The 8,117-nt window shown below is 39.9% G+C and overlaps 1 non-coding gene across 1 annotated transcript; it reads right to left on the bottom strand.

The window, feature by feature from the left end:
* Nucleotides 1-7,019: 7,019 nt before the first annotated feature.
* On the bottom strand, nucleotides 7,020-7,090 carry LOC116479783 (small nucleolar RNA SNORD56). The gene has a single exon (XR_004251089.1). It is a non-coding gene; the product is annotated as a small nucleolar RNA SNORD56 (small nucleolar RNA).
* Nucleotides 7,091-8,117: the final 1,027 nt, after the last annotated feature.

The raw sequence follows: 8,117 nt of genomic DNA, 5'->3' as shown, positions 1-8,117 counted from the left end.
GAATCATAAAAATCCTAGAACTAGAAGTGATCTTGTCCAATATCCAAATTTTTCTGACACAAAAAAATCAGGATCCAGAGAGGCTAAGTAACTTGTTCAAGACCACACAGGCTGGGTGTGGTGGCTCACGCCTGTAATCCCCGCACTTTGGGAGGCCAAGGCAGGTGGATCATTTCAGGTCAGGAGTTCAAGACCAGTCTGGCCAACATGGCAAAACCCTGTCTCTACTAAAAATACAAAAATTAGCCAGGCATGGTGGTGGGCGCCTGTAATCCCAGATACTTGGGAGGCTAAAGCAGGAGAATTGCTTGAACCTGGGAGGCAGAGGTTGCAGTGAGCCGGGATCGCTCCACTGCAGTCCAGCCTGGATAACAGAGCAAGACTACATATCAAAAAAGAAAGAAAGAAAAAAAAAGACCACATAGCCAGGAACAGCAGAGTGGGGACTAGAACCTTGATCTCCTTCCAGAACTCTCTTTCTACCCTCTCAATCAATTATCCCTGTATACACTTAGGGTTCAGTTACTGATTTGTAAGCTTGTCAGTCTGTTAGTAAAGTCCTAGAAGATCCTGAATTTCAACCTTACAGGATAACTTTTCTTAATAACCTGAAGAAGGCCTGCATGACATGGCATGCTTTTCAGTACACAAACCTAACTTGCTTTAGGTCAGATCAATATAGGAACATGCCATTTGCACACAAGGGAAAAGAAGAAGAAGAAGAAGAATGATTATTTGCTTCTCAAAGCAAATATCCTATACAAAGTAAGAGCTCTCAGTTCTCTATGTTCTTTCCAGCCTCTGAACTTTTGCTCACTGTTCTTCCCTCTAATTAGAATGCTGTTTCCCCTCCTCATGGCCAAACTCCTGTTTATTCCTCTAAGCTCAGCTTACAAGTCACTTCCTGGGGAGAGACATTCCTGAGCCTCTTGACCTGGTTCATTTTGTCGATGATACCTTCGCCCCCCGCATTCATTCTTCCTATAGCCCTCAGCTCACTGATAATGGCTATTCAATGTCTGCCTGTCCTGCAGGATCACATGCTCCAGGGGAGCAGACGCCTTGTCCATCTTACTCTCTCTCATGTCCCAAGAACCAGCTCCATGCCAGGAACACAGTAGCTGCCCAGTCATCACCTGGGAATAACCTAGATTCCTCTTTCTTCTCAAGTTGCTAAACGTTACCCCAGCATCCATACTAAAAACTTGGTCTACTCATTTACCCACACCCAGTGCTGTGAACTCTAACACCTCAAAAGCACTCATATCTATCCCTTCTTTTTTATTTTTTTTTTGACAGAGTATCACTCTGTCACCCAGGCTGGAGTGCAGTGGCGCGATCTCAGCTCACTGAAACCTCCACCTCCCGGGTTCGAGTGATTGATTCTCCTGCCTCAGCCTCCCAAGCAGCTGGGACTACAGGCCTGTACCACCACATCTGGCTAATTTTTGTATTTTTAGTAGAGACGGGGTTTCACCATGTTGGCCAGGCTGGTCTCGAACTCCTGACCTCAGAAGATCCACCTGCCTTGGTCTCCCAAAGTGCTGGAATTATAGATGTGAGCTACCACTATCCCCTCTTCTTAACTGTCACTGCCAATGTACTGGTTTAAACTCTTATTATGTCTTCTCTGGAGTACTACAATGGCCCCTGGGGACCGTTAATTTTATATGTCAACTTGGCTAAGCTGCAGTACCCAGATATTTGGTCAAATACCAGATCAGATGTTGCTGTGAAGGTATTTTCTTAGATGAGATTAACATTTACATTAGTAGACTTACAGTAAAGCAGATTGACTGCTATAATGTGGGTGGGCCTTGTCCAATCAGTTGAAGGAATTAAGAGGGAAAAAAAAAACTGAAGTTCCCAGAGGAAGAGGGAAATCTGCCTCCAGACTGCATTCAGTCTCAAGCTGCAACATCAACTCTTCTCTCAGCCTCTAGCCTGCCTACCTTGCAGATTTTCCACTTGCCATCTTCCATAATTGCACAAACCAATTTCTTTTTATTATTATTATTATCATACTTTAAGTTTTACGGTACATGTGCACAATGTGCAGGTTTGTTACGTATGTATCCATGTGCCATGTTGATGTGCTGCACCCATTAAAACCAATTTCTTAAAACAAATATCAGTCTCTCTCTCTCTCGCTCTGTCTCTCTCTCTCTGGAGATATATATATATATATATATACACACACACACACACACACACACACACATACACACACACATATATGTGTGTGTATATATATACATATATATACACAAACTCACATATAATATATACAAACTATTTTATACATATTATACAATATATATAAATAACCATACTAGTTATATTTATAACTATGTAAATACATGCACACACGAATGCTATTAGTTCAATTTCTCTGGAGATCCCAGAGTAATACAGCCTTGCAGCCTCAAAATCAATCTCCCAGCCTGAAGCTTTGTTCTTCCTGTCTGTTTTCACTTCCATATCTTTAGTCATGAAGCATCCTTTGTTTGGAATTCTCTCCTTCCCAGAGACTCTCCTCCATCCCCCACTTTCCAGTCCCCTGGATTGTCCCAACCCCACACACAACTGACCATCCAAGATAAACCAGGATCGGACTTGAATACAGGTTGATCTGACCCCAAAGTCCATCCCAAAACCCAAAGAGCAGTCAAAACTACTCTTGCTCAATGGTACGCACACAACCTGATTCAAACGCAGTGTGTTAGATAAGGGGGCATTTCTATACTTTTTATTGTGGAAATGTCTAATATATATAAAAGTAGGATAAATAGTGTCATAAACCTCTTCTACTCATCTCCCAATTTCAAAAATTATCAGCTCATGGCTATTCTTTCATCTACACTCTCTCTTCCTTTAACTCTTGCATTATTGTGAAGCAAATCCCAAACATTGTATCAATAATCAATGTATTCATGAATATTTCAGAATGTATCTCTGAAAGATAAAGACTATTTGTTTTAACATAACCACAATAGCATTATCCCACTTCAAAATTTGACAATCACCTCTTTTATTGATGGCAGCAGTGAGATACAATCTTTTTTTTTTTTTTTTTTTTGAGACAGTCTCACCCAGCTGGAGTGCAGTGGTATGATCTCAGCTCACTGCAACCTCCACTCCCCAGGGTCAAGTAATCCTCCTACCCCAGCCTCCCAGTTAGCAGGGATTATAGGTGCCCACCACCATCTCCAGCTAATTTTTGTATTTTTAATAGAGATGGGGTTTCACCACGTTGGCCAGGCTGGTCTTGAACTCCTGACCTCAAGTGATCCACCTGCCTTGGCATCCCAAAGTTAGGATTATGAGTATGAGCCACCAGGCCTGGCCCACAATCATCTCTTAGTATTATCAAATGTCTGGTCCAGTGTTCAGATTTCTAGTTATCAATGTCATTAATGCTTTTCAGGTATTTTGTTTGCTTGTTTGTTTGTTTAAATCAGTATCCAAATAAGGTCCAAAGATTGTGACAGACTGTTGTGTCTCTTAAGTCTCTATAAAACCATAGGTTCCCCTCTGTCTTAGTTTGGGCTCCACCAAAAGCATATCTGCAGAAAAGAATTTGGGTGCAAACAGTTGATTTTGGAAGCAGTCCCAGGAAACATGGCAAGGAAGTAGAGAAATGACCCAGAGAGAAGGAATATGAGCCAATAAAGTGCACCTTCAGAAACAGTAGCCACTTGAGGCAGACGGTGTGAAATCCTTGGAGACTTAGGACCTTGCAGACAATGTCCAGCATGGGAATCGGAGCCTCTATTTACCAACTCCCATCCCGCCTTGGTAGAAGGTTGCTCCTGGGGCATGAACTCTCAGCACTTCCCACCTGCCCTGTGGACAGAGCCAGCACAGTTCAGCAGCCAGAGTGACCCTCAGGCAGAGACACAGGAAGCCTTGGTGTGTGCAAAAGCAGTGTGCAGCTGACCTCCAGTACCGACTATGGGGAGGCACTGACAGCATCAACTACAATCTCCATTTTAGATATGCATTTTCTTTGTTAAAATAAACAGGTCATATTTTAGTTTCCTATTTCTGCTGCAACAAGTGACCACAAGTTTAACAGCTTAAGCAGTGCAAATGTATTATCTTACAGCTCTGGAGAGCAGAAATTGGACACAGATGTCAAGGGGCTAAAATCAAGATGTCAGCAGAGCTCTGTTCTCTTCTGGAGGCTACAGAGGAGGATCCATTTTCTTGCTTTTCCAACTTCTAGAGGCCACTTAATTCACTGCCCCCTTCCTCCACCTTCAAAGCCAGCGATGCAGTTGAGTCTTTCTCACATGACATCACTCTGATATTGACTCTACTACCTCCCTCTTTCATCTAAAAGCATCCTTGTGACTATGCTGAACTCATCCAGATCTCACCCTTCTCAGGGTCAGCTGATTAGCAATCTTAATTGCACCTACAACCTTAATTCTCCCTTGCCACATAACCTAATATAGTCACAGATTACAAGGATTAGGATGTGGACATCTTTGAGGAATCATTATTCTAATCACCAAAGACAGTCTGGAATTTGCTAATGCATCGTCGTGGTGCTATTGTTACATGTTCCTCTGTCCTCTGTAGTTTCTGTACATTGCAGTTGGAATTAGAGACTTAATTGATTCAGGGTCAATTTATTTTTGGCAAGACTATGTCATAGGTGGTATCATGAGTGTCCACATTGTAAAAATTACCTTGCAGGATAAGGCACACTTATGCACACTAAGTAGACTGAGAATTTACAGCTGCTTATAATCAATCCTCCTGTTATAATTCACAAGATGTCAAAAAATATTGGACTAGGAGAAATTTTCAAAGAAAGATATACATTTGTTTTATTCTTTATGCAGAAAAAATAAAATCATTTTTGTTCCTATTTGTAGGCAAAAAAAAAATCACCATCATCAAGAATGAGAAAAGTTTTTGAAAAAACATTTGCGTGGTTTAGAGGAAAAAGAACTTTCAATACAAAGCAAGAAATTTGTATTCCCAGCATTCTCTAATCAGGAGTTCTAAAAGCACATTCTATCTGAAACTCAATTTTTTTCAGCACCAAGGGCTCCCAGGTTTTCTATAAGATGCCCGAAACTCATGACCCACTGCAACTCATGACCCACTGTACCCAAGTACATACAAAACTGAAACAACATACAGTCGCATCTCATTTCCTCACTATTTCAGCCACTGGAGAAGACCTAGTCTCCAAATTATGTCAGAAGGATAACAGTTTGCCAAGGGACATGTGAAGAAGAAATCTTTCCGGCCCAGACATAGTGAGGAAGAATAACCACTCGACCCAAGGAATGAACTTAGTTTTGTTTTCTTTTGTTCTTGTCATTCATGTTTTCAATTTTCTAAAATTGCTTACTTCTCTGGGTTTTCAGATGTCAGAGGCAGAATGTTTCTCAACTTACAGAATCTCCCAGAACTCTGTCATCAAATTACAGAGTGGCCAACAATGACGTTAACATTTATCTATGTCACACATGAACATCATATTTCATAGTAACTGGTCTTAACAAAAAACAGTGTGCGCAACTTTAGACCACAGGACATATACTTGGCCAGGAGAGTGGAAAAAGTAGCAAGCAGGAAGGGAAAAGAATTATTTTCAAAGAGCTTTTAAAATGGGGAGGAAAAGTCATTGGTGATAAAATATGGCTCTGTGAAATGAAAGCAACATAATTTAAAAGACAGTGTGGATTTACCCATACTCATGGATGGAGGAGAAATTAGTTGAAGATGTACTTTGCAAACTCTAACAGAGTAGCTATACAAAGTAACAATAACAACACAATAACTATATAAGAACTTACAGAACTACATCTACTGAATACATAATTTTTTATTCTTCATTTTTATTGGATTTTCTGACTAAAAATATTTAACCCATATAGACATGCATAACTAAGAAAATAGAAACTTTTCAGTCAGGTGTAGTGGCTCACACCTATAATCCCAGCAGTTTGGGAGGCTGAGGTGGGTGGATCACCTGAGGTCAGGAGTTCAAGACCAGCCTGGTCAACATGGCGAAATCCTGTCTCTACTAAAAATACAAAAAAATTAGCTGGGTGTGGTGGCATGCAGCCTGTAGTCCCAGCTACTTGGGAGGCTGAGGCAGGAGAATCACTTGAACCCGGGAGGCAGTTTGCAATGAGCCAAGATCCCGCCACTGTACTCTAGCCTGGGTGACAGAGCAAGACTCTGTCTCAAAAACAAAAAAAAAAAAGAAAAGAAAAGAAAAAAGAAACTTTTCATAATTCTATCACATAGAAAAACATTGTTAACAATACTGGGTAAGTTATTTCCAATATATAATTATATATGCTCATATACATATATAAATGGTTACACATATATACAACATATATAATAAATTACTTATCACATTTTACATGACAAAAAAAGTCTTCAAAGATAGGATCATATAAGACATATCTTCAACTTCTTTAACTTATCAATGAAGCATGGATATCTCTGTATATTGACACACCTATCTAATCTGATCTTTTGAATGACTGCATCATAGGCCATGAAGAACAGTGCTCATTAATATAACTTCCCTCTATTAATGGGCTTTTAGGTTATGACCTTTTGAATGATCTTCTAGGGAAGATAAAGGAAGAGTGTATTAAATCCCTTCTCAAGTAAAAGCAACATAAAATACACTTTTTAAAACTCTTCAGCCTACCACATGGAACTTGGAAAATTGAAATACTGTCCTCTTTTTATTTGAATTCCATTGATGTCAGTTTTGCTTATTTGCACAGATTGGGCTCATTATAATATTTGGTATGACACATTCTTATCTCTGATCTATGCTTTTAATAATTTTATTAGTCATTTTTAAAATATCATTAGCTTATAGAAACTCATCATCAACAACAAAACCTAGGACCCTGTCAACAACTCACATCCAACCCTGTGGTCTCCCAAGCCCATCTTCCTACTCCTCTTACCTCATGTTGCCACCTTCCTGAATCTCAGTCATCAATGCCTTGCTTGCATTTTTATTTTCACTCATACCCTAAATACGAAAACTCACTAGGTTAATTTCTGTTGATGAAAAATATTGTCATCATTGTAGCTGCTTGCATTTTTACACTCTTTTTACATCTGATATGTATACCTAAGAGTATGTTTTTATTTTAGTTTTTAACTTAAAAAATGAGTATCAACTTGCATGTAACTTCTTGGAATTTTTTTTTCCTCTTACCTAATATGACATTCCCAAGCGCCTTCATTTGGGTTCTCCCAAAAGCTGACTGAGGACAAGGATTCAAGTGCAAATTGTTTGGGATGGAGGTAGAGAAATGAGACAGGGAAGGAAAGACAGTCAACAAAAGCACAGCATATGAGAAGCAACAGCTTCATGAATATGGGTTTCCTTTTAGGATAATGAAAATGTTTTGGAACTAGAAAGAAGTGGTGGTTGCACAACACTGCCACTGAATTGTTCCTTTTTAAATGATTAATTTGTGTTATGTGTGTTTCATCTTTTTTTATAAAAGTGCAAAGGCATAAGAATTATATAATGGACTTTGGGGACTCGCGGTGGGGAGGTTGGGAGGGGCTGGTACACTGCTCAGGTGACAGGTACACTAAAATCTCGGAAATCACCACTAAAGAACTTATCTGCGTAACCAAAAAACCATCTTACCCCAAAAACTATTGAAATGAATTTTTTAAGTGCATTATCAAACCAACCACCACTGAGGGCAACTGGAGCTTAACCTCTCTGGGGAAGCTCAGGGTGTACATATACATACTTCAGAGTTATCTCACCTGGGCAGTGAGGCAGCTGGGGTTTACCAACTCCTCTCATTCAAAGATTGAGAACTCTTCCCAAGGAATGTCAATTCCCCAGGGCTTCCAGCCTGCAATGGAGATGGCAAAGTGCACTCCAGCTGGTGGACACTGAAGATGTGAGCATGAGGGCTAGAGGCAGGACAGGTGCAAGCACTGCCAGCTGTATCGAAGTTCGCCATATTGTTGCCTTTTCCATCCTTTGTGTTTTAATTTTTGTTGTTTTTTGTTTTTTATTTTTCTGATTTACTTTTTTTTTTCCTAACTTTCATTTTAGGTTCAGAGGTACATGTGCAGGTTTGTTATAT

Source organism: Hylobates moloch, unplaced genomic scaffold (genome assembly GCF_009828535.3).
Source record: "Hylobates moloch isolate HMO894 unplaced genomic scaffold, HMol_V3 SCAFFOLD_12, whole genome shotgun sequence".
Lineage (NCBI taxonomy): Eukaryota > Metazoa > Chordata > Mammalia > Primates > Hylobatidae > Hylobates > Hylobates moloch.
The sequence above is the reverse complement of the archived record's forward strand: the minus strand, read 5'-3'. Positions and strand labels throughout refer to the sequence as shown.